The sequence below is a fragment of the Hemitrygon akajei genome, chromosome 15 (genome assembly GCF_048418815.1).
Source record: "Hemitrygon akajei chromosome 15, sHemAka1.3, whole genome shotgun sequence".
NCBI lineage: Eukaryota > Metazoa > Chordata > Chondrichthyes > Myliobatiformes > Dasyatidae > Hemitrygon > Hemitrygon akajei.
In genome coordinates, this window is record NC_133138.1 from 11,015,357 (window position 1) to 11,043,088 (window position 27,732).

At 37.8% G+C, this 27,732-nt stretch overlaps 1 protein-coding gene across 10 annotated transcripts in view; it reads right to left on the bottom strand.

Annotated features, from left to right (window-relative positions):
- Nucleotides 1-27,732, bottom strand: part of LOC140739160 (rap guanine nucleotide exchange factor 6-like) — a 374,285-nt gene that overhangs the window by 218,231 nt on the left and 128,322 nt on the right. Inside the window, exon 1 of one of the 10 annotated variants that reach the window (XM_073067169.1) lies at nt 23,083-23,186. The exons of the other annotated variants lie outside the window; for them this stretch is intronic. The gene's annotated coding sequence lies outside the window, so the exon portion shown is untranslated. Of the gene's footprint in view, nt 1-23,082; nt 23,187-27,732 lie in introns of those variants that run through there. 10 annotated transcript variants of the gene reach the window in all.

Below are 27,732 nucleotides of genomic sequence, written 5' to 3' on the forward strand. Positions count from 1 at the left end.
ATCCTATCAAAAGGCAAATTTTTACACTTCAGCTATCAAAGATCATGATTTTTTTATTAATATTCTTTTGTATTAGTACTAAATCCACTCAAAACCTTCATCTGACACGAAGCAACAAATGAATAAGATGTTACAATAACTAACTTATTCACTAAACAAACATGTTAAAATTCAATAGACATTCTGTAAGCTGGCACAATAATCAGCAAAATTTGTCTGGAAAATATACTATAAATAGCTGGCTTAAAGTGCAGTACATCACTCAAGAGCAATGAAACAATTTTTTACCCCTATTGAAAAGGTTTGCATTGGTCTTCTTCATAATTCTCAACCTCTGCACTCTTGCAATTCTAGCCTTTGGCTCCTACTCAAGTTTAAAACATGCTTTGCAGCCCAGCCCTTAAAACAGAAAGTATGAGATACTCAGTATATTGGACATCATTTGTGCATGGGGTGGGAGGAGAAAAAAAAAACAGGCTGACAACTGTTCATCAGGACAGTCAAGTTATAAATTAAACATTTTAAACAGCAAACAGGCAAAAGCAAGAGAGAACAAAGGGAACATTTGTGGTAGAGACCAAAATGAATAACACAAGTGGTGGTAGAGCTGGCTGTGAAAATGGTGAAGGCCTGTTATTCACAGACCTTCTGCCTAGAACTGATGTAGAAGGAGATGCAAGAATGTCTGGATGCAGAAAAAGAGAGGGAAAGATTTAAATGTGCTGGAACAATTAGAAAGAAAACAACAGATACTGCAAATCTGAAATATGAACAGAGTGCTAGAAGTACTCAGTAGGACAGCAGAATCAACATTTCAGTTAATGATTCTTTACATGGATCCAAGATAAACTTAAAAAGCTGGCATCTAATATGGATGAAGATAATGTTAACTCTGAGGTTAAAACGTGCAAATCAAAAATGAGATACTTGAATTGAATTACTTACATCCTTCATATACATGAGTAAAAAATCTTCAGGTTACGTCTCCGTCTTAATGTGCAACTTGCAATTTATAGTAATTTGTAATATATTGACTGTCCTGTTGTACATACTCTATAATATAGAAATACACTGTATCAGCATGCATTAAGCAGTCTGATGGCCTAGTAGAAGAAGCCGTCCTGAAGCCTGTTGGCCCTGGCTTTTATGCTGCAGTACCGTTTCCCAGATCGTAGCAGCTGGAACAGTTTGTGGTTGGGGTGACTTGAGTCCCCAATGATCCTTTGGGCCCTTTTTACACACCCGTCTTAGTAAAGGTCCTGAATTGTGGGAAGTTCACATCTACAGATGCGTTGGGCTGTCTGCAGCACTCTCTGCAGAGTCCTGCGATTGAGGGAAGTACAGCTTCCATACCAGGCAGTGATGCAGCCAGTCAGAATGCTCCTGTAGAAAGTTCTTAGGATTTGGGAGCTTCATACCAAACTTCTTCAACCATCTGAGGTGAAAAAAGGCGCTGTTGTGCTTTTTTCACCACACAGCGGGTATGTACAGACCAAGTGAGATCCTCAGTGATGTGTTTGCCAAGGAACTTGAAGCTGTTCACCCTCTCAACCCCAGATCCATTTATGTCAATAGAGGTTAGCTTGTCTCCATTCCTCCTGTAGTCCATAACCAGCTCCTTCGTTTTTGTGACACTGAGGGAGAAGTTGTTTTCTTGACACCACTGTGCCAGGGTGATGACTTCCTTTCTGTAGGCTGCCTAGTTATTATTTGAGATTATGCCAATTAATGCCATCAGCTAATTTATTTAGCAGATTGGAGCTGTGGGTGGTGACACAGTCATGGGTATACAGAGAGTAAAGGAGGGGCTTAGGACACAGCCCTGAGGGGCAGCTATATTGAGGGTTAGACCTCTGTGTTGAAAGTCTAAACCTCTCAGCATTCTCTTCCCTTCACCTTTACAGCCCTCTTTAAAAATAAAACTTCTGATTAGGCTTTTATTTGTTTCTCCTACATATCCATATACTGTCAATATGGCTTTATTTGATATGTTCCTATGAAGTAGCATTGGTTATTTGACTGTAGAGATTTCCTGGTGGTGGTTGATGGAGTAACAGCAATCTGCCGTTGCTCCAACTCTAATTATCTTACTATTTCCAACCTGTCTTGAAACTTCTTTTTGAAGTGTGATATTTTTTCCAATATGGCTACATTAAGGGGTGGCAGAGGTACTAAAAAGGATGATTCCCCTGCTTCTTTGGATTCTATTATGGATTTGCTGCAAAATCATACACAAAAAGCCTCTGAGAAGTTTCAACAATTCAGCTCTGAATTTGAACAAATAGATGGTAAATTGGATTCTATTCAGCAAACTTTTAATGAACACGATAAACATATTAAAAAATATTGAAACAACACACACAAAATGCTGGTAGAACACAGCAGGCCAAGCAGTATCGTCCTGATGAAAGGTCTCAGCCCGAAATGTCGACAGTGCTTCTCCTTATAGATGCTGCTTGGCCTGCTGTGTTCTACCAGTATTTTGTGTGTGTTGTTTGAATTTTCGGCATCTGCAGATTTCCTCGTGTTTGCTCTTTAAAAAATATTGAAGCAATTTTGTCACCTCTGGAAATGGAAATGGAAGAATTGTAAAAGTTTTGTGAAAAGCAATCGAAGTCCAACGAAAAGTTAAGACAGAAGATTATCAACATAGAAAATATAAGTAGAAGGAACAATCTATGGGTTCAGGGTCTCGAAAAATTAACCAAAGGTAATCATCCTATGGAATTCTTTGCAAACTTTCTGCAAGAATTATTTCCGGAAATTTTGGCGTCTTTGCCTATGATTGATCGAGTTCACAGGTCTCCGTGTTTCGCCCTCCTAACAGAGATATACTAAGTTCAGCGATAAGTTGTTTTCATGAATTTAAAACAAAGGAACTGTTAATATGCGAATCTTGTCGAAGAGGCATGATTGACTATCATGGCTGCAAGACTAGAACTGTTGAAGATTACTCACCTGAGGTTATGCAGGAATGTGCTAAATTCAAAGAAGTTATGTCCAAGTTCTTTAACAAGGGTATCAAGCCCTCCCTTCGCTACCCAGCTTGACTCAGAATCACACTTAAAAATGGATCTTTCGAATACCGTAGATGTCGGATTATAAGCCGCTACTTTTTTCCCACATTTTGAACAGCTTTGAACACTGCAGCCTTTACTACGGTGCGGCTAATGCATGATTTTTTTTCATGCCGCCAAAAACATTTTGCCTCGTAACAGTAGACCAATAAAATTGATGAGTAGTTCACAGAGGTCCAATGAAATTGTACGATAAATCAAGCGCACTTTCACAATTAAATTATTGTAAATCAGTCATTTGTACTCACCCTCATCAACATGGAAAACACTCGAAGAAAAGCATTGTGCTGCCTTTATGGCAGTTATTTAGTTTATAATATTTTCGCTTAGTAATTCATTTGTTAGTTAAAGTTAGAAGTGTTTTAACTATATTTGTTTTCTGTACTACATCCCGGGATGCTATGACATCACACCCGGTTTCGCCGCGTCTTGTGGGAAATACCGGTTTGCGATAAACGGGAAGGCGGGGGGCGAGCGGCGGAGCCAAAACGCTGCTTTTAAGTTAAAGGCGATCAATAACTTTTCCTGGTAGGCTGCAGTATATATATTTTTTACCAGTCGTTAGGAGATATTGGAATGTTGTTCAGTAAAAAAGTATACGCAACGTATATTTAAAAGTAGCCGCGTTACAGGCACGGTTCGAAAAAAAGCATTTGCAATATGTATTTGTTTATGTTACCATATGGATTTAATTAAAAGTTAAAAAATCCTCACGTGTAATATCTTTCTGTGTAAATATCTCATATTACAACGTGGGACACCTGCGGCCGAAAATCCGGTGCGGCCTAAAATCCGGTGCGGCTTGTACAAGTACAAAATTGATTTTATTTCTAAAATTAGAGCCAGCGGCTTTTAATCAGGTGCGCTCTGTAGTGCGAAATCTACGGTAGTTTTGTTCGACTGCTGAAGCACAAAGGTTTTTAAAATACAAAAGCAAGCTGTTTGGTTTGTCCTTACATAAAGATACAAGATTAAATAAGAAACTTAATTCGCAAATCCGGTCGAAGGGACATGATTCGTTATAGGGTGGAATATTAAGATTCTCGAAGACTATTCACCTGATGTTTTGCAGGAATGTGCTAAATTTAAACAAGCTTTGTTAGAATTTTTTTTAACAAGGATTTTAACCCGTCCCTTGGCTAGCCAGTTTGACTGAAAATCTCATTAAAGATGGATCCTTCAAATGGTTTTGTTTGAATGCTGAAGCATAAAGATTTTTAAAATTTGAAAACTAACTGCTTAGCCTGTTTTATTCATGAAGATATAAGATTAAATGTTTAATGTCTTTCTGTATGAATAATTGTATCTGTTACTTTTGGTAAACCTTTGTAACTAATTTCCTTTTGTATTTTTTAATACTTTTTTTTGATTTACGAGAATTGAATTTCTTGTTTGGATATTGTTTAGTCTGGGTTGGAATATAAATAACCTTGAAACTAATTGGAGCAATCTCCAGGCTTTTTGGGGGGGGATGTCCTTAGTTGTAGATGCCAGCTTTCTATTGGTCGGTTTTCTGTCTTTGGGGGGTGTGCAGGGGGTATGGTTTTTTTTCTCAGAAGCTGTTTTCCATTTTTTTTTAGCCAACTTGTTGCTTGGTTACCATTTCTCAAGGTTTATGGATTGGTTTTAGCTTACATTTTAACCCTTCCTTTAAATAATATTAAAAATGGACCAAACTATTAACTTACTCAGTTTTAACATGAAAAGGTTAGCTCACCCTGTTAAACATAGTAAGATTTTTGCTTGTATTAGGAAATTTAAGACCCCTATTTTTTGTTACAAGAAACTCACATACACAAATGTGATAATCTACTTTTTTTAGCCATTGGAACGGAATTTGTTTTCATTCGTCTTTTCAGGCCAAATCTAGAGGAGTTTCAATTCTTATAGATAATAATACACTTTCCTTTGTCCAACATAAAGTAGTGTCTGATACTAATGGAGGTTTTGTTATACAGGCTGTCCCTGGGTTACGAACGAGTTCCATTCCTCAGTCCATCTTTAAGTCAGATTTGTACGTAAATCGAAACAAGTACATCCAGTATTATTTAGCGTCAGTTAGTCAAATATTTGTCTTAGCATATAGAATATATTTTACCTTTCTATGCATATAAAACACTTAAGAAACGTATGTATTTCAATAATTAACCCACTGCATTGCTTAGTAATAATTATAGCTTTCATCGGGGCAGGGCTTTTCACATGCTCCATTATTCTCACTTTATACTTAATCCTTTGAACTTGTTCCGATCGTTGACCAACTGTAGCCTAAAACTTTTCCAATGACCAATGACGTTTCACCTCTTTCCAAATGCTTTATTATTTCCACTTTATTTTCAATTGTGATCGCTTCCCGTCAATGGAACAGAAACACTGCGGGCAGCGAGTCCCGAGCTCTGCTGGCTCCCGAGGTCCACTGGGTCCTAAGGACCACCGCACTGAATTCCCCGGGCCCTAAGGACCACCGCACTGAGAGGGGTTAAATGGAACAAGTGGAGGCTATGCTGGGTTTGGGTATTTGATCCTCCACAATATTCCACATGGGAATTTAAACAGGAGGTGGCAGTGTTTTTTTTTACAAGGTCGAGTTGCAAACTCGGCATCAACCCGGCACGGATGGTACGGGAGTCACTGGATCGATGTCAACCTGGCACGCTCAACAGCGGTCTGTCACTGGATCAAACTCGGGAACCTTCGTTCTCGAGCCCGGCACTGATCTCACTGCGCCACCAGCCAACCGTAACGGGGGGGGGGCAGTGTCAGGGTGAATCTTGCTCAGAAAAATTTAAGCCAAATACAAAGTTACACACTCAACACAGTGTCAATGGCAACAACTTAAAATGGCGGACCGCATCACAATCCGACAAAATGGTGGACGGCGCTCTCCTTCCTTGGTTCGTAAGTACAAACTGTCCGTAAGTCAGACGTTCATAACTCGGGGACTATCTATAGTTTCAGGAAAACTAGATAATAAATTAATAGTATTTGCTAATGTGTATGATGCCCCAAATGTAGATGATCCAGGATTCTTTGAGTGTTTTGTTTTTTCGTTTTTACCAGATCTGAGTCTTTATTCTTTCGTGATGGGGGGAGATTTTAACTGCTGGCTAGACCCAATTTTAAACCGATCATCTTCTAAACCAGCATCTCTTAATAAATCAGCTTTGTTTATTCAATCTTTTTTATTGAAATATGGTATTGTTGATATTTGGTGTTTCTCACATCCTTTAGATAGGGAGTACTTGTTTTTTTTTCCCATGTCCATCATACATATTCCAGGATTGATTTTTTTTATTGATAGTCAAATGATTTCATCAGTTCGTTCCTATGAATATAAAGAAATTGCTGTTTCAGATGATTCTCCTGTATTTCTATCTTTAAATCTCCCTGGTCTTCCTCAAACAAACAGGTTCTGGCGTTTTAATACAACTTTGTTATCTGATAAGAAATTTTTAAAATTTCTAGAGAGGCATATTATTTTGTTTTTTGAAGAGAATAAAAAGGAAGAGACTTCTAATCTTATTGTATGGGATACTTTCAAGGCCTATATTAGAGGACAAATTATGTCTTATACTGCGAGTGTTAAGAATAAAGCTAATAAAGAAAGAATTGAATTAGCCAATCAGCTGCAACAATTAGATCCAAAATATGCTATAGGTCCAGAATCTGTTTTAAATAAAAGACATGTTGAATTTAAAACTAAATATGATTTTCTGATAACATATCCAACTTCTTAAAGATAAAACTCAATTTTACATTTATGGAGATAAATCAGGCAAAATATTAGCCAACCAATTAAAAACTTCTGTAGTTAAACGACAAATTAAAGAAATTTTCAAAACTAATAGTGATAGGACAACTGATCACTCTGAAAGAAATGATACCTTCAGAGAAATCTATTCTAAACTTCATAGTTCTGATTCCCCTAAAGATAATACTGTAATGAATAATTTTCTAGATCAATTAAATATCCCTGCACTTTTTTGCAGATAATTGTTATCAGATGGATCAACCCATTTCTTGTGAGGAAACTGCCGAGGCTATACGTTCATTACACTTTGGGAAGGCTCTGGGTCCAGATGGATTTTCTGAAGAATTTTATAAGGCTTTTTCTTCATTAATTATACCTCAGTTACACTTAGTCTTTTTGGATTCTTTCAAATTGGGTAGTTTGCCTCAATCTTTCTATGAAGCCTCTATTTTGCTTATCCTATAGAAGAACAAGGACCCAACTGAATGCACTTCATTAGGCCAATTTCATTAATCAATGTTGATACTAATATCCTTTCTAAAGTTCTGGCTCAGATGATTGAAAATATTCTACCTTCTATTATTTCTGATGATCAGACTGGATTTATTAAAAACCAACATTTCCATTTTAATATAAGCCATGTATTACATGTTATTTACTCTCCCTCCCAGGAAATATCGGAATGTGTGATATCCATAGATGCTGAGAAGGCCTTTTGATTGGGTTGAATAGAATTACTTATTTAAAACTTTAGATTTTGGACCAGATTTTATTCAATGGATTAAATTACTTTATCTGTTTCCTTCTGCTCAGGTTCTTACTAATTTTCAAAATTCCAAACCATTTAAACTTCATCGTGGAACTAGACAAGGTTGTCCATTGAGCCCTTTGCTCTTTGATCTAGCTTTAGAACCCCTTACCATAGCTTTTCGAGAATCTAATGATATCTGTGGTATTTTAAGGAGAGGCATTACTCACAAAATTTCACTTTACGCTGATAATATATTGCTGTTTATCCCTAATGTTGAAACCTCATTACCTGGCCTACTTTCTTTACTCTCCTGTTTTAGCCAGTTTTCAGGATATAAATTGAACCTACATAAGAGTGAATTATTTCCTTTAAATAATTTGGTATCGATTAATACTAATCTCCCTTTTAAAGTTGTAAGGAATCAATTTACTTATTTGGGTGTAACAGTCACTAAAAATTACAAACACCTGTTTAAAGAAAACTTTCTTAATTTATTGAATCATGTAAAAAGGATACCATTAAATTGGTCACCTCGTTCAATATCGTTGATTGGATGAATTAATTCTATTATAATGAATATTCTACCTGAATGTATATATCTTTTTCAGGCCTTACCCATTTTTATTCCTAAATCCTTTTTTGATAAACATCCTCGTTTAAATAAAGTTCATCTTCAAAAATCTAAAAAGTCTGGTTTAGCCTTACCTAATTTTAGGTTTTATTACTGGGCAGTTAATATACAATTTCTTACGTTTTGGCTATATTATGTTAATCGTGTAGACTGTCCGGTATGGGTCTCTTTAGAAGCTAACTCTGTTAATAAATGTTCTATTACTTCTCTTCTTGGATCCTCCCTTTATCTGTAAGTAAACTAACTGATAATTTAATAGTTAAACATACTCTGAGGATCTGGATACAATTTAGAAAACACTTTGGTTTATTGAGATTTTCCCTTTCAAATCCCATTTATTCTAATTTTTTTAAACCCTCCATGACTGATTTAGTTTTTGAAGAATGGGAGAGGATCAGTATTAAATGTTTTTGGGATCTGTTGGTTGGAGGAAACCTTTTTTCATTTGAGCAATTGTCAGCTAAATATAGCTTACCCAAAACTCATTTTTTTAGATATTTACAAATCAGAGACTTTTTAAGTTCTCAATTCTGTACATTTCCTATAAGTTCAGATAAGAACTTACTAGATGTAATTTTTAGTTTGACACCTTTTCATAATGGTTCAATATCTAATATTTTTGGTACGTTACTGGAGATGAGGAATGTTCCTTTAGACAAAATTAAGAATCTCTGGGAACAAGATTTACAGCAATGAGGCAATATCTGAGGAAACTTGGAATTAATATTTAAACTGGGTAACGCTTCATTGCTATGTGCTCGTCATTCCCTCATAGAATTTAAGGAGGTACATAGAGCTCATATGACTAATTTTAAGCTATCTTGTTTTTATTCGGATATATCTCCCTACTGTAACAGATGTAATAATGGAGAAGCTTCATTAATTTATATGTTTTTGGACTTGTCCGAATCTTGAAAAATATTGGAAGGAAGTTTTTCAAACTGTTTCCTTACTTTTTAAAGCCAATTTTAAGCCTAACCCTCTGACAGCCCTATTTGGTATTGTTGCAGGACAAGATATTAAGCTGAAGGCATCTGATTTACATATTTTGGCCTTTAGCTCTTTTATAGCTAGGAGGGCGCTTTTGTTTAAATGGAAAGATGTTTTTCCTGCTACTCATGCTCAATGGTTATGCAACATTATGCCATGTTTAGATTTAGAGAAGATTTGTTGTTCAATTTCTGAATCTCATCAAGACTTTCAAACATGGTGGGGACCTTTTCTGAATTATTTTCAAAACCTTCAATTCGTTATTTAAACTCAGATGTTGGCTATATTAATTTTTTATTATATGAGAAGGTATTTTACCTTTTCTCCTTATTAAACAGCTTTGGTCTTGGTAGGGGTTAGATTTTTTTGTAATAAATTAGTATAATGCAATATAACTTGATTAACTTACATGAATACAGGGTAATGAGATTGTTATTATGAACAGATATAATGTAGTTGGTGGTTTTTTTCATCTTTTTTGACCTTTTATATATACTTTCTTGTACTCTGTACTCTTCTAAGTAGAAACTAATAAAAATATTGGAAAAGACTGTATGAAAAGCACAGCTAATTGCAGGTCACATCATCGTTCAGATGGCTATCCTCTTTTCTGTGTAAGGACTGCAGGAAAGTAGGACACTGCACAGTCTGTCTCAGCTTCATCTTACAACAGTTTTGTTGAAATCAGATCCTGAACATTTGGCAATATTTTAGTGATGAACTTATTGCTATTACATGCAGATATTAAAATATCTGCATTAAATACCATGAAATTTAATTAGTGCAAAAATATGTTCAAAGGAAGCAATTGCTCTCAATATAAAAACATGACTCAACTTCCAAACCAGGTGCAAAATAAAAGTAGTTTACCCTATAATCATAATTACTATAAATTGTATGATACAAAAAGTCTTAAAATAGAATGAATTCTATGAATGGCAAGAACAAAGAGCAAGAGATTCAGCAATGTGTGAATGGAAAGCATGAGATGTAAGTGATCATGTTCTGAATCCAAAATAAAAGCTTATGACTTAATTAAGTGTTTGGTATATAATGAACTGTGTTATTCTAACAATTGCAAGTCAAATCGAAATGATGAACATATAGCTTTATAGGTCAAATTCCATTATTCCAAGATCTACAACTCTACAATATTATCAATATTAAGAAGTTCAAAGTAAATTTATTATCAAAGTACATATTTGTCACCATGTATAACCCCAAGATTCATTTTCTAGCTGGCATATTCAATAAATCCAAGAATCATAAAAGAACCAATGAAATAATGCATCCAATAGGGTAGACAAACCAATGCCTAAAAGGCACCAAACTGTACAAATACAAAAGAGAAATAATAAAAAATAAATAACCAATAAATATCAAGAAAATTACATGAAAGTGAGTCCAAAGGTTGTGAGAATAGTTCAGTGATGGGGCGAGTGAAGCTGAATGAAGTTATTCCCACTGGTTCAAGAGTCTGATGGATAAGCAGTTATTACTTTTCCTGAATCTGATAGTGAGAGTCCTGAGGTTCCTACATTCTTCTTCCTGATGACGGCAGTGCAAAGAGAGCATGAGCTGGGTGGTGGGGATTCCCAATGATGTATGTTGCTTTCCTGCAATAGTGCTTCATGCAATGGACAAGAGTGCTTCACCCCTGTTGGACAGGACTGTATCCCCTTCTTTTTGTAGGATTTTCAATTCAAGGGCATTGGTGTTTCCATACAAGGCTGTGATGCAACCAGTCAACATATTCTCCACTACACATCTATAGAAGTTTGGCAAAGTATTAGATGTTATGCCGAACCTTTGCAAACTTCTAAGTAGAGATGTTGCTGTGCTTTCTTCATAATTGTACTTAAGTGCTGGGCCCAAGACAAGTCCTCTGAAATGATAACACCAGGCAATTTAAAGTTGCCAACGCTCTGCACCTTTGATTCCCCTGATGAGCACCTCCAGTTTCCTATTCCTGAAGTCAATAATCAGCTCCTTGGTCTTGCTGACGTTTAGTGACAAGTTGTTATGGCAGCACTCAGCCAGGTTTTCAAGGCATTTTAATAAAAGTGCATTTTAGTAGTTACTAAAGCACATATTATACTGCTTCACCATAACTTTGTAAAGATTAGTGGAACTCTCCTGAAATTATTTGAAACTTGGAAGTAATTTCTTTGACATTCTATCATCAGGCAGGAGACTCCGTTGCATAAAGATAAGAACGGTTAAGATGGAAAGCATCTTCTTCCCTCAGGCCATTCGGGTTCTGAACACCTCGCATAGAGTATTTGAAGTGACACCGGATGATTTGTAATGTACCCTATAATATTTTAACTTGTGCACTTGGTTTATTTTTAGATCTAATTCCTACTTTCTTCAGTCATTGTGTGTTATACGTGTGTGATGTGTACTACTGTGCTTTCTGGTCTGGAGAAATGCTGTTTTGTTTGGTGATATGCGTGTGTATACTTAAATGACAATAAACTTGACTTGACACTGGGATTGAAAAATTCAAGTACATAATGCTACTGTTGCTTAAAAGAAGACACTGCTACCAGGATTAGAACAATGGGCAGCAGCAATTCTAACCATCTCACATGTTGTTGCAAGGGAACAGAATATTCAAGGATGTTCTACATTTAGCAAGGATAGCCAAAAAGAAAAACAAGATGGGCAATGGTTTAATATTTAATTAGGATCAGATTAGAACAAGCTAACAAGAGTCTCTTCACCTGCAACCTGTGTCATTAACTCAGTTTTTCTTTCCACAAATGCTACTGAGTGCTTCCAACATTGATTTTATTTCAGATTTTCAGCATATGCAATTTTTCGATTTTCATTTACTGAAGAGAAATGTAATGTTATCAAAAAAAAAAAGCAGCAAGCTTTAAGATTGGGAGCACTTTAGGACTCTGCAGAGAGCAATCAATAAATTGATTTTTAAAAAGGCAAGAAATCAAATGGATCACAAGGCGTAAAAATGTGCATCCCTTACATTCTGAGGCAGAATGTGGAATAAGGAAATGGAGGAAAAATTGAACAATTTTAAGGAAGACAACAAAAAAAAACTTACCAGAAGTAGAGAACCTAAGGCTCAGTGTTCAGCTAGAAAATTGTTGAAGTGTCTGATCAGCTTAAAAAGATTAGGACTGAACAGAATTACCAAGGACTTGTGAAACCATATTTGACTATTTTGTTGGATTTTTTAAAATCTGCAATTAGTATAGATCAGAGGGATCCAGCTGATATGGTGTACTGGATTTTCAGAAAGCTTTCAATAAGGTCCCACGCACGAGAATTGTCAATAAGATTTGAATACATCACATTGTGATCAAAATGTTGGCATGGACTAAGGGACAGTTTAAACAAACAGAAAGCAAAGATTTGGAACAAACAGCTCTATTTCAGATTAGCAAAAGTAATCAGTGCTTGGTCTCAGCTATTCACAAACCACAAATAGAGTTCAGAAGAATGAACAGAGATGTCACTGAAACTGATATACAGAACTGAATGCAAGACCAAGAGCACATAAGATCCACCCTAAATCAGGTTGTTTAACAACATTAAGTACAACTCAGACAAGACGTAGAGACTGAACACATCGGGTGCACATACACTAAGTTCTATTTTATTGGTGCAAACTGTTGATAGCTTGGATCAGTTCATTATTTTTTGTTAAGTAACAAAAAACTGAAAGTAGTATGATATATTAATTTTGTGTGCTTTAAACAACTAAGTTAAATTATATTGTGACTTCTGATACATTCTTGTACCAGATACTTCACTTAGCAAAGTTTGCAGAATTGGATACATCCACCTTTAATATCTACTTCCAGGGCAGCTTGAAGGGGATCTCATGTAGCACAGCTGGATGGATATGATTAAGTATTTGAATTTCAGCCTGATAAAGCTGAGAATTCAAACTACTCCAAAGGTCTGTACAGTTAATAAAACACCCCAATGCATTTGAACAATCGCTGCCTAAAACCGCCGGAAACAACGCCAATTGTGGCTGTACTTCTTGTCGGACTCCTCAAAGGAAACGTGGCTGCCGATCAGGGGTACAGGTGTGTTTTCGACTCCCAATACAACTATCTTGCTGGCAAACATACAGTCTCTAGTAAATAAAATTGAAGATTTCAGAGCTAGGGTGTTGTACCAGAGGGCATTATGATCACTTGTGTCCTTTGTTTCACAGAACCCTGGATAACACCTTCCGCACCGGACCAGCAATTCAGATTGACGGGTTCACTATATACCGATAGGATAAAACCATCCAGTCTTTCAAAAACAGAGGTGGAGATGTATGCCTCGTGATCAGTTCCTCTTGGTGACAAATGTATCAGTGATGTCCCAATTCTGCTATTAGTGTCGTTGATCTTAGCTGCCGCAGGAGATTTCAGCGATCGTTTTGGTAGCAGTGTATATTCCACCTCAGGCTAATGTCAAACAGGCTCTAGATCATCTGAGCAATGGGATCAACATACATGAAACATCACATCCTGGCACCTTCACCGTCATTTTGGGGGAATTTTAACCAGGCCAGCTTGAAAAAGTCACTAAATAATTACCATCAACAAATCACTTGTAGTACCAAAGGAAACAATACACTGGACTGCTATTACACCACCAAGAATGCCTACCATACTATTCCAAGCTCTCACTTCAGAAAGTCTGATCACCTGGAAAGCACAGGAGCACTTACATGACTGCTTTGAATCAGTGTGCTGGACTGTATTCAGCGATTCACTACAAATCTAGATGACTATACCACAGGTGTTACCAACTTCATTAAAACCTGTATGGATGAGTGTGTGCCTATGAAAACTTACTGTACATTCCCAAACCAAAAGTTGTAAATGAACCAGGAGGTTTGTCATCCGCTACGGGCTAGTTCAGTGGCATATACCGTAGATGTCGGATTATAAGCCGCTACTTTTTTCCCACATTTTGAACAGCTTTGAACACTGCGGCCTTTACTACGGTGCGGCTAATGCATGATTTTTTTTCATGCCGCCAAAAACATTTTGCCTTGTAACAGCAGACCAATAAAATTGATGAGTAGTTCACAGAGGTCCAATGAAATTGTACGATAAATCAAGCGCACTTTCACAATTAAATTATTGTAAATCAGTCATTTGTACTCACCCTCATCAACATGGAAAACACTCGAAGAAAAGCATTGTGCTGCCTTTATGGCAGTTATTTAGTTTATAATATTTTCGCTTAGTAATTCATTTGTTAGTAATTTCTAGTTAAAGTTAGAAGTGTTTTAACTATATTTGTTTTCTGTACTACATCGCGGGATGCTATGATGTCACACCCGGTTTCGCCGCGTCTTGTGGGAAATACCGGTTTGCGATAAACGGGAAGGTGGGGGCGAGCGGCATTAGATCTGAGCGAACGCTGCTTTTAAGTTAAAGGCGATCAATAACTTTTCCTGGTAGGCTGCAGTATATATATTTTTTACCAGTCGTTAGGAGATATTGGAATGTTGTTCAGTAAAAATGTATACGCAACGTAATTTGTGTTACCGATACGTAAGTATAATTAAAAGTAGCCGCGTTACAGGCACGGTTCGAAAAAAAGCATTTGCAATATGTATTTGTTTATGTTACCATATGGATTTAATTAAAAGTTAAAAAATCCTCACGTGTAATATCTTTCTGTGTAAATATCTCATATTACAACGTGGGACACCTGCGGCCGAAAATCCGGTGCGGCCTAAAATCCGGTGCGGCCTGTACAAGTACAAAATTGATTTTCTTTCTAAAATTAGAGCCAGCGGCTTTTAATCAGGTGCGCTCTGTAGTGCGAAATCTACGGTAAGTCTGTACAAGAAAACCAGGTATGACTTGCAGAGGGCTATTTCAAGAAGGAAGAAAAACATCCCGAGCAAATTTGGAGGCGACATTGGATGCACGTCAACTCTGGCAGAGTTTTCAGGACATTACTTCCTACAAAGCAAATCCCAATAGGATGAATGGCACCAATGCTTCACCACCAGATGAACTCAGTGCCTTCTGTGCCCGCTTTGAAAGGGAGAACATACCTACAGCTGTGAAGATCCTTGCTGCACCTGGTGACCCTGTGATCTCTGTCTCAGAGGTCGATATCAGACTGTCTTTAAGGAGGGTGAACCTTAAAGCATGCCCCAATGGAGTACCTGGTAAGGTTCTCAAATCTGTGGCAATCAACTGATGAAAGTATTCAAGGACATTTCAACCTCTCACTGCTACAATCAGAAGTTTCCACCTGCTTCAAAAAGGCAACAATTATAATGGTGCCTTAACGACCATCGTCCAGTAGCAATCACATCTATGGTATTGAAATGCCTTGCGGTGTTGGTCATGGTTAGAGTGAACTCCTGCCTCAACAAGGACCTGGACCCACTGCAATTTGCCTATCACTACAATAGGTCTACGGCAGGCACAATCTCAATGGCTCTTCATACAGCCTTAGATCACCTGGACAATTTGACTTCCTAAGCAGAAGACCACATTTTGTGCGGATTGGTAATAACATCTCCTCCTCACTGACAATCAACACTGGCACACCTCGGGGGTGGGGAGGGGTGTGTTTATCCCACTGCTCTAGTCCCTCCATACCCATGACTGTATAGCTTGGTGTAGCTCAAATGCCATCTATAAATTTGCTGATGATACAACAATAGAGGCAAGATAGCAACTATACTTTATTAGGATTTTGAAGAGATTTGGTATGTCAACAAATACACTCAAGAACTTCTATAGATGTACCATGGAGAGCATTCTTTCAGGCTGCATCACTGTCTGGTATGAGGGGGCTACTGTACAGGACCAAAAGCTGGAGAGAGTTGTAAATTTAGTCAGCTCCATCTTGGGTACTAACCTACAAGGTACCCAGGACATCTTTAGGGAGCAGTGTCTCAGAAAGGCAGTGTCCATTATTTAGGACCTCCAGCACCCAGGGCATGCCCTTTTCTCACTGTTACCATCAGGTAGGAGGTACAGAAGCCTGAAGGCACACACTCAGCGATTCAGGAACAGAACCATAGAACACAGCAGCACAGTACAGGCCCTTCAGCCCTCCATGTTGTGCTGACCCATATAATCATTTAAAAAAAGTACTAAACCCACACTACCCCATAACCCTCCATTTTTCTTTCATCCATGTGCTTGTCCAAGAGGCTCTTAAATACTCCTAATGTTTTGGCCTCCACCACCATCACTGGCAAGTCATTCCAGGCACTCACAACCCCCTGTTTAAAAAACTTACCTTTGATGTCTCCCCTCAACTTCCCTCCCTTAATTTTTTTACATATACCCTCTGGTGTTTGCTACTGGTGCCCTGGGAAACAGGTACTGACTATCCACCCTATCTAGGCCTCTCATAATCTTGTAGACCTCTATCAAGTCCCCTCTCATTCTTCTACGCTCCAAAGAGAAAAGTCCCAGCTCTGCTAACCTTGCTTCATATGACTTGTTCTCCAATCCAGGCAACATCCTGGTAAATCTCCTCTGCACCCTCTCCATAGATTCCACATCCTTCCTATAATGAGGTGACCAGAACTGAACACAACAGCTTCTTCCCCTCTGGCAACCAATTCCTAAATGGACATTGAACCCTTGGACACTATCTCACTTTTTTTAAAAATATATAGTATTTCTGTTTTTTTGCACAATTTTAATCTATTCAATACACGTACACTGTATAAAGTAAACTGAGTAAGATTTACTTTATTATTTTTTTCTTCTATATTATGTATTGCATTGAACTGCTGCTACTAAGTTAACACATTTCATGTCACATGCCAGTGATAATAAACCTGATTCTGATTCATAGTTGGTAGAATCTCAGATGGAGTTGGGAAGGTGTACAGGAGCAAAATATACTAACTAGTTTAGTGGTGTAACAGCAATAACCTTGCACTCAATGTCAGTATGATGAAAAAGCTGACTGTGAACTTCCGGAAGGAATAAGATAAAGGAACACAAACTAATCCTCATAGAGATATCAGAAATGGAGAGAATGAGCAATTTCAAATCCCTGGGTGTCAAGATCTCTGTCTTGCCTTATGGCTGCATCAAATGTTGGGACAAGGTTAGACGCTCAGAGACTATATTTCATTAGGAGTTTGAAGAGATTTGGTTTGTCACCCAAAACACTGGCAAGCATCTATAGATATATCGTTATATCTGACAGGCTGCATCACTGTCTGGTATTGGGGGACGGGGTGGGTGGGCTACTGTACAAGACCAAAAGAAGCTACAGAAAGTTGGAGAATTAAATCAGCTTCATCTTGGGTATCAGCCTCCTTAGTATCCGAGACATCCTTAAGGAGTAGTGCCGCAGAAAGGTGACATCCATTTTTAAGGACCCCAATCACCCAGGACGTGACCCCTTCTCATTATTACCATTGGGAAGGAGGTACAGAAGCCTAAAAGCACACACCCAGCAACATATGTATTTACCGTAATTGATTACACATTCTGGTGTTTTTATCGCCTATTACAAGATTCTTTGGTCACACAATTGCCCAAAGACATGCTGTGAAATTGAGGCTTACTGTACATGCAGAGACTATAAGTGCAACATGCCTGTTTATTAGAAACACTGCAAAGACAAAGCTGTCCAAATAGTGATAGATATTACATTGTCCATGATTAAGTATTGAAGTCATCAAGCACACATCTCACATTAGACTCTTCGATCTAATATTTCTATAACTTCTCTTGATAGCTCCAGCAGAACTACTCACCTTGTTTCTTTTAATCTTATATATTTTCTCGTAAACCATTTAGTAAATCTGCTCTCACCACGCCTGCCACGCCACTAGGGATAGGGTTCCCCTTGTCCTCACCTACCACCCTACCAACCTCTGGGTCCAACATATAATTCTCCGTAACTTCTGCCACCTCCAACAGGATCCCACCACCAAGCACATCTTTCCCTCCCCCCCTTTCTGCTTTGTCCGTTCGTCTCTCCCACCCCTTCCCATTGATCTCCCTCCCGGCACTTATACTTGTAAGCAGAACAAGTGCTACACCTGCCCTTACACTTACTCCCTCACCACCATTCAGGGCTCCAGACAGTCCTTCCAGGTGAGGCGACACTTCACCTGTGAGTTGGCTGGTGTAATATACTGCATCCGGTGCTCCCAGTGCAGGCTTCTATATATTGGTGAGACCCGACGCAGACTGGGAGACCGTTTCGCTGAACACCTACACTCTGTCCGCCAGAGAAAGCAGGATCTCCCAGTGGCCACACATATTAATTCCACGTCCCATTCCCATTCTGATATGTCTATCCATGGCCTCCTCTACTGTCAAGATGAAGCCACACTCAGGTTGGAGGAACAACACCTTATATTCCGTCTAGGTAGCCTCCAACCTGATGGCATGAGCATTGATTTCTCTAATTTCCGTTAATGCCCCCCTCCCCTTCTTACCCCATCCCTTATTTATTTATTCATTCATTCATCCTTTTTTTCTTCTTTTCTCCCTTTTTTCCCCTCTCTGTCCCTCTCACAATCACTCCCTGCCTGCTCTCCGTCTCCCTCTGGTGCTCCCCTCCCCCTTTCTTTCTCCCTAGACCTCCCGTCCAATGATCCTCTTCCTTCTCCAGCTGTGTATCCCTTTTGCCAGTCAACTTTCCAGCTCTTAGCTTCACCCCACCCCCTCCTGTCTTCCCCTATCATTTTGGATCTCCCCCTCCCCCTACTACTTTCAAATCTCTTACTATCTCTTCTTTAAGTTAGTCCTGAGGAAGGGTCTCAGCCCGAAACGTCGACTGTACTTCTTCCTATAGATGCTGCCTGGCCTGCTGCGTTCCACCAGCATTTTGTGTGTGTTGCTTGGATTTCCAGCATCTGCAGATTTCCTCGTGATTGCGTTAGTAAATCTTTAGATGCTTTCAGAGGTCATTCAGAGCAACTGCATTCCTTTTAATGTTGCTTCCCCAATCTAGTGCAGCCAGCTAACACTTCATACACCTATAGTTCGTTTTATTCAGATTTGAGAAACTGATTTCAGTTAGAAATTACTTCTGATTTTGATGTAAAATTATATCATATTCTGACCCCTGTTTCATAAAGGCCCTTTGATTTCCACAGCATCAATTAAGCCTCCTCATTATATAATATCTGAAATAGCTGTTTCCTCCTTTGTGCCTCCACAATAGTTACTTATAAAACCGTAAAAGTCCATGAATATTCCATCCTCCAAACTATTACAAAGAATTCAGTTTATCCTCTTCATAAACTATTATAATTAAGTTGTCTTACTCTCTTGTAAATTATTCCATTAATCTTGTTACACGAACTTCTAATTTCATGATTTACGCTGCACCATACACAATTATTAATTTATGTACAACTCCCATCGATTCCACTTCTTGATTTTCTAAGCAACATTTTCTCTCTACTTCCTTTATCCCATTATTTAATATCAGGCCTTTTCTAATATTGTTCTTCTTTTCTAAAAGTATCTTGGGAATATTCAATCTTTCTTTAGTGATGAAGCACGAAGTAGTGCTTTCCAGCCCTTGAAGCCAAACCTAATTGTGGAATAATTTACAATGACCAACTAACCTATCCAGCATGACTTTGATAACTTAGAAACAATGTTAACAACTATTACATTGCGCAATTTTATTGCCATGTGTGACAATAATAATCACTTAGCTTCTGTAGAATCTGCAAAGCAGTTTGAACATAGTCACATCAAATCTCTTCTTCCAAATGTCATGACTGGGATTGTTAATCATAAAAATCATTGAAACTCAATACTATAGTTGTACCGTGGAGAGCATTCTGACAGGCTGCATCACTGTCTGGTATAGAGGGGCTACTGCACAGGACCGAAAGAAGCTGCAGAAGTTTGTAAATCTAGTCAGCTCCATCTTGGGCACTAGCCTACGAAGTACCCAGGACATCTTCAGGGAGTGGTGCCTCATTATTAAGGACCTCCAGCAGCCAGGGCATGCCCTTTTCTTACTATTACCATCAGGTAAGAGGTACAGAAGTCTGAATGCGCACACTCAGCAATTCAGGAACAGCTTCTTCCCCTCTGCCATCCTATTCCTAAATGGACATTGAACCTTTGGACACTACCTCACTTTCTTTTTTAAAATATACAGTATTTTTGTCTTTTTTAATGTTTTTTTAAATCTAGTCAATATATGTATACTGTAATTGACTTGTTGTTATTATTGTTTTTATTTTATTTTTTTTTCTCTCTGCTAGATTATGTATTGCATTGAACTGCTGCGTTAAATTTCACGTCATATACCGGTGATAATAAACCCGATTCTGATTCTATTAATGCTATTAAAGAGTCAACCACTAGGTGGTATTCTATAGCAGTCGTGGCACAACTAGCTCAAGACTTTGTTACCTCAAAATGGGTGACCTCCATTTTATGAATGTGGTTTAAAATATTTTCACCTTGCTTTGCAGTTCCTTGTTCATGTATTTTTTTTGCAACAGCGGAAGCAAGTCTTCAATTTCCTATTTTCCTAGCATGACATTTCACTTCCTATTATCAGTAAATAACAAGTGAAATGTCAGCCTTTAACTTGAGGTGATCAAAATCCCTAGTTATAGAAAGTTGAGCATTCACCCTAAAATTAACTAGAAATTAGGCACTTCAACTCAAAATAGCACCCCAGAAATGCACCAAAATTTTACAAAAAGCAGCAAGGAGTATGGTTGACACCCATAACATTATCATGATATAGGCAACACCCAGTTATGCAAAGGTTCCGTTCCTGAAGCCGATTTCTTCGTAGTCAGAAATGCTCATTTTCTGTATCTATCTATATTGTACTGCTCTACAGGCACTTCCTTCACTTTACTGAATAAAATCCCAACAGTACACATAATTAATGAAATATATAATGAATAATATAATGTACTCTTGAGTTGGAGTCCTACATGTAGTTCAATGCTAACTGGCAACTCCTAAAACACTGCTGGCACCAAACTATATCAGCGTCTGCCATTTATTTGGGCTCAACGGATGGGTGGAGAGGGAAAGCTTGCTCTATGGGTAACAACTTGCTCTCCATATAGTACTGCCCAGGCTTGCGTATCTAGACAACTAGGACGCAACGGAAGCCCCAACTCAACTCAGCTGAATATAATGTATCATTAATGAATACATTTTTATTATAAATAGTAGCTTGAAAACTCCTTCAAAATATATGGCAAAATTGTGCAATACGTAGTCAGATTTCTGTAAGTCAGGTCGTTCATAACATGGGGACTCCCTATATATGGAAAATTCACATATTGATGTATTAGGGAGAAAATGTCAATGCTTAAACCACACAACATTGTATTTCTCATCTCATTGGAAATTTGAAAATTTTCTTGGAATTTGACTGACCTTACTTTCTGTAGTTCCCTAATATTTCCAATCTGAATAAGCATGAAAAAGTCCATTTTAACAATGCTTTGCTGAGAATTAGTTGTCAGAAAAGATTTTATTAATAAATGTATGTGATGTTTACCTGCATGTTATATAGATAATCCATATTTATGTTAGAGGCAACACCGGCATGAAGATGAATTGTCACAACTCAGACAACCAACAAGTGCACTTGAGCACTGTAACTTTGTCAGGAATGCACCAAATGCCCTGATTAAATGCAAGATGTTTAGGCATAGAGCAGAGAAGCCATGAAGAAATGCTGGCTCATTTTATAGATTCTGAGTTATATAGCCACAGAAATTAGCCCTTTGGCCCAACTCATTAATGCTTAACCCATTTGCCAGTATTTGGTCCATTTTCTCTGTGTCCTATCCATAAACCCGTTCAAATCTCTTTTAAATGTTGTACCTGCTTTTACTACCTCCTATGGCAGTTAGATCCATTTATGGACACACTATGTGAAAAAAAAATGTGCCCCTCAGATCCCCTTTTAAGCCTACACTTCTCAACTTAAACCTATGCCCTCTGGTTTAAACTTTGCTATCCTGAGGAAAAGACAGACTATCTACCCCATCCATCCCCTTCATAATTTTTTAAATCTTTATAAGTTCAACTCTCAGCCTCTTGCACTCCAAAGAAAAGTCCCAGACTATCCCATCTCTACTAATAACTCATTCTATCTGGTCCAGGCATCACACCTGTGAACCTTTCCTGTACCCTTTTAAGTATAATTAGTCTGCAAAATATTCAGGTAAGGACATTCTTGCAATGAAAGATTTTCTCTTCTCTCTCTCATGATAAAATGTCTTTATAAAGGTAGTATCAACATTTCAAACAACTCTGTTACTGCTTTGCTAACACTGACTGGCAAGTTGTGTGCATAAATTAAAGATACCGTTTTAAACCATTTTAACTAATGTACCAGTTTACTAAATCTATCCAGAATTCTGTACCTATGACTCAAAATCAGATTCTGCAAAAAGAACCCTAACCTCTGAATATGGCTTTATGTTTAAAGCACATGTGAATCATTGAATAAGTTCCCAAATAAAAGCAATACACCATTGGGTGCAATTCCTGTAACAAATGTAGGTTCATAAAATTTGTACTGACTTCAAAAAGAAATCCTAATTAAGAACATGAGTAGACAACTCAGTCTCTTGTGTGTTCCATCATTCAGTAAGATCACGGTTGTTCTTTTACCTCAGCACTATTTTCCCTCATTAATCCCTTATTCCTTGATTCTTTTAATATCAAAGTCAATCTCCGGTTATAAAAAGTTACAGATGCTTAAAAATAAATCCTCACTGCAATGGAGTCAATCTTAGAAAAGAATATATCAGTAATGGATCCATTAAATATTTTAACAAAACCAGAATTTTTCAAGTTAACTGTAAATAATTACTGAAAGAATCTGATTAAAATTCCAGCTACAAACAACACACAAGACTGAAAAATTATAAAGTAAAACATACCATTAGCTGGATGACTTTGTGTAAATTTTCTTTACCTAAAGTGGACTCTCATCTAAAGCACCATTTTCCTCCGAAATAACTTCCATTCATGAATGTAGAAGTACACCAGCAACTCACCAAGATCAGACTGTACTATAGGTCTTGGTTAACAAATATTGCTGTTATAGTACAACTCCGTATTAAGCCCAGCTGAATTAAGACGACGAAACAGAGTGTCCAAGTAAAAATAGTTTGGGAAAAAAAATACTGAAGTGAATATAAAATTTCACTTCAAAACTGTTGCAACTGAGTAACTTGCTTTAGGCCAGAAACACGGTTTGCCTCTGTTTCTTTTCCAGACTTGAGCTTCCTCTTTTACAGTTTTTCCCCTTCCATTCTCTGAATGTGAAAGCAAGCATTGAACTTGGCTCTCTGCTCACCAGGAGCAAGGCATGTGCATTTCCTGCTGAAAGTGATCCCAGAGACTCAAAAACAACACGGTTAAATTGCTCTGAAGTCGACAATTTTGCCTGCATACCAGCTTGAGACTTCAACTGCTATCTGGCAGCTGCAGCTCATCAATACAATGTAGAAGACAAATACGCTGTGACCATGATTTAAATTTTCCAAAGCAGGATGGCACGCCCTTCCAACCCACGGCTTGACCTCTTTTCCCAACCATGTCTAGATTAAATGAAAAAAAAAATACTAAACTTGAGAAATTAGGTTGCCCAAACAAGTAAGTGTTTTGCCTTGTCTTGTAGAAACCCCTGCTTTTTTCAACAAATGGTAATTCAACACAAGAAATGATGGCCCAAATTCAGTAAGTCACACACAGGGATATTACCAAGAGAAAAATAAACAGATGCTTAAAAAAATACTGGAAGTAGTACAGATCAACCACTGACTGCAGAATTAACAAGTGCAGTTGCTCTGCTCTCCTCTCTCGTGCACTGGATTTAGACAAACACAAGAAAAGCTAGTGACCTGAAATTAATTATGTACATTAAATTTGGTGTTCATTTTTAAGATGCTTTAACATGTGCACTTTTGTATTAATAATATATTGCTTCTATGATTCTGAACTGTTACACTGAAAATAAACTTTTCTATTGGGAAGAAATAACGCTCAATACAATTTATTCAATTTGAAGAGAAGCATTTTTTAAATTAAATAAACACTAAAAATATCACAATCCTGTGAACATTTTAAGCTAACCCAATAAGTTATTCTTTCAAAAAAATCAAATCTGTCGTCTATACATATCTTTGACTAATTTCCCATGGTTTCTGGTGTGTAAGTGCTAAACTACTCTCCCATGTATTATTAAGTAAACAATGCAGTCTAGCCATTCTTAAACTACCTCAAAATTTAAATCAATACTTTCCAAAATATACTGATCTCTAAGCAAACACACACTTGCGTATTAGACTAAATAGAATGCAGACAATTAAACAAATTAGCTTATGCTAACTTGCCTTACTTTTAAACAATTCAATGAATTTGAAGCAGTCAAAATATTCTGATGGTACTACAATACTGTGGTAACTTGTAGAGCTGATTCCTCTAATGCAATATTCCAGAGACATTACCTCTGCATGGGAATCATTTTCAGTAAATACTTTTCACGCAGAACACAATGTTTTTACTAATATAGAATCCATCCTCCCTCTTCTCTAGCAAATGACAATTAAAACATAGGCAAATAATCCAGTTCAAATCCCACCAAGTCAACTTCAAATTTTGAAAAATACACACAAAATGCTAGAATCAAAATTTTGAATTCAGCTTTTAAAATATTCTGGATTTGCAAATTGGAATCAGCTTAAATAATCATGAAGTAATTTGTTTAATATGATCTAATGGCATTTAGTTTTATGCAAGGAGATTTTTTTTGATGTAAGGGTAAGGAAAACTAATGTCTCCTCCAATTGTTATCAAGATTGCTTAAATTGTCATTTCCAGTACATAAGTGTAAAGGAGAACAAAATAATTGTCACTTTGGATCTGATGCAGCACAAAAAAAACCAATAAGAACACAATCAGAATTTTAAAAAACACGGATGGACGGATGGACAGATGAACGGATGGATGGATGTCATTAGAAACGGGGATTGTGCCGGAGGATTGGCGTATTGCTCATGTGGTTCCATTGTTTAAAAAGGATTCTAGAAGTAAGCCTGACAATTATAGACCTGTCAGTTTGACATCAGTGGTGGGTAAATTAATGGAAAGTATTCTTAGAGATAGTATTTATAATTATCTGGATAGACAGGATCTGATTAGGAGTAGCCAGCATGGATTTGTGCGTGGAAGGTCATGTTTGACAAACCTTATTGAATTTTTTGAAGTAGTTACGAGGAATGTTGAGGAGGGTAAGACAGTGGATGTAGTCTATATGGACTTCAGCAAGGCCTTTGACAAAGTTCCACATGGAAGGTTAGTTAAGAAGGTTCAGTCGTTAGGTATTAATGCTGGAGTAATAAAATGGATTCAACAGTGGCTAGATGGGAGAAGCCAGAGAGTAGTGGTGGATAATTGTTTATCGGGATGGAGGCCGGTGACTAGTGGGGTGCCTCAGGGATCTGTTTTGGGCCCAATGTTGTTTGTAATATACATAAATGATCTGGATGATGGAGTGGTAAATTGGATTAGTAAGTATGCTGATGATACTAAGGTAGGAGGTGTTGTGGATAATGAGGTGGGTTTTCAAAGCTTGCAGGGAGATTTATGCCAGTTAGAAGAATGGGCTGAACGTTGGCAGATGGAGTTTAATGCTGAGAAGTGTGAGGTTCTACATTTTGGCAGGAATAATCCAAATAGAACATACAGGGCAGGGAGATTTATGCCAGTTAGAAGAATGGGCTGAACGTTGGCAGATGGAGTTTAATGCTGAGAAGTGTGAGGTTCTACATTTTGGCAGGAATAATCCAAATAGAACATACAGGGTAAATGGTAGGGCATTGAGGAATGCAGTGGAACAGAGAGATCTAGGAATAACAGTGCATAGTTCCCTGAAGGTGGAGTCTCATGTAGATAGGGTGGTGAAGAAGGCTTTTGGAACGCTGGCCTTTATAAATCAGAGCATTGAGTACAGAAGTTGGGATGTAATGTTAAAATTGTACAAGGCATTGGTAAGGCCAAATTTGGAATATTGTGTACAGTTCTGGTCACCGAATTATAGGAAAGATATCAATAAATTAGAGAGAGTGCAGAGACGATTTACTAGGATGTTACCTGGGTTTCAGCACTTAAGTTACAGAGAAAGGTTGAACAAGTTAGGTCTCTATTCATTGGAGCGTAGAAGGTTGAGGGGGGATTTGATCGAGGTATTTAAAATGTTGAGAGGGATAGATAGAGTTGACGTGAATAGGCTGTTTCCATTGAGAGTAGGGGAGATTCAAATGAGAGGACATGATTTGAGAGTTAGGGGGGCAAAAGTTTAAGGGAAACACGAGGGGGTATTTCTTTACTCAGAGAGTGATAGCTGTGTGGAATGAGCTTCCTGTAGAAGTAGTAGAGGCCAGTTCAGTTGTGTCATTTAAGGTAAAATTGGATAGGTATATGGACAGGAAAGGAGTGGAGGGTTATGGGCTGAGTGCGGGTAGGTGGGACTAGGTGAGATTAAGATTTCAGCACGGACTAGGAGGGCCGGAATGGCCTGTTTCCGTGCTGTGATTGTTATATGGTTATATGGTTATATAGATAGATAGATAGATAGATAGATAAACAAACAAACAAACAAACATACATACATACATACATAAGATATCATATATACTAGATTGATTATATGTCCATGAAGTAATGCTGGGCACAGGAGTATCTGTACATAAGATGACTGACAGGAAATGATAAAGTAGTGGTGGTTGGGGTATGGAGGGGTGGGTCACTGGGTGGTGGTGTTGACCAGCCTCACTGCTTGGAGAAAGTAACTGTATTTGAGTTTGGTGGTCCTGGCATGGATACCATGTAGCCTACACCCTGATGGAAATGAGACAAACAATCTATGAGCAGGATGACTGTGATCTTTCATGATGTTACAAAGGCAAAATCTAAAAGGGCGAAGAATGCAGGACTGAAGGTGCAGATAGCATTTGGAATAAGGTGGTCGAACTTGTGGTGCAATTACAGACTGGGTATTGCTGAATCGTAGCTGAAAGAAGGCCATAGTTGGGAGCTTAACATCAAAGGGTATACTTTGTATGAAAAGGACCAGCAGGAAGGCATAGGCGGTGGTGTTAGTAAGAGATGGAACTTTATATTTAGGAAGAGGTGAGAGTCAGAGAATGTTGAAACCTTCTAGGTAAAGATAAAAAACTGGAAGGGTAAAAAAATAATTGTGGGAATCATATACGGGCCTCCAAATAGTAGCCAATATGTGGGGTTGAGATTGCAAAGGGAGCTGGAAAGGACATGCAATAAGGATAATGCCACAATTGTAACGGGGGACTTCAAAATGCAGAAGAAGTGGGAAAAACAGGTTGGTGTCAGATTGCAAGAGAGGGAATTTGTTGAATGCCTAATTGGTGGCTTTTTAGAGCAGTGTGTGCTTGAGTCTACTTGAGGAAAGGCCATCTTAGATTGGGTGCTGTGTAATAAATCCAATCTTATTAGGGAGCTTAAGGTAAAGGAACCCTTAGGAGTCATTGATAATATGATTGAATTGA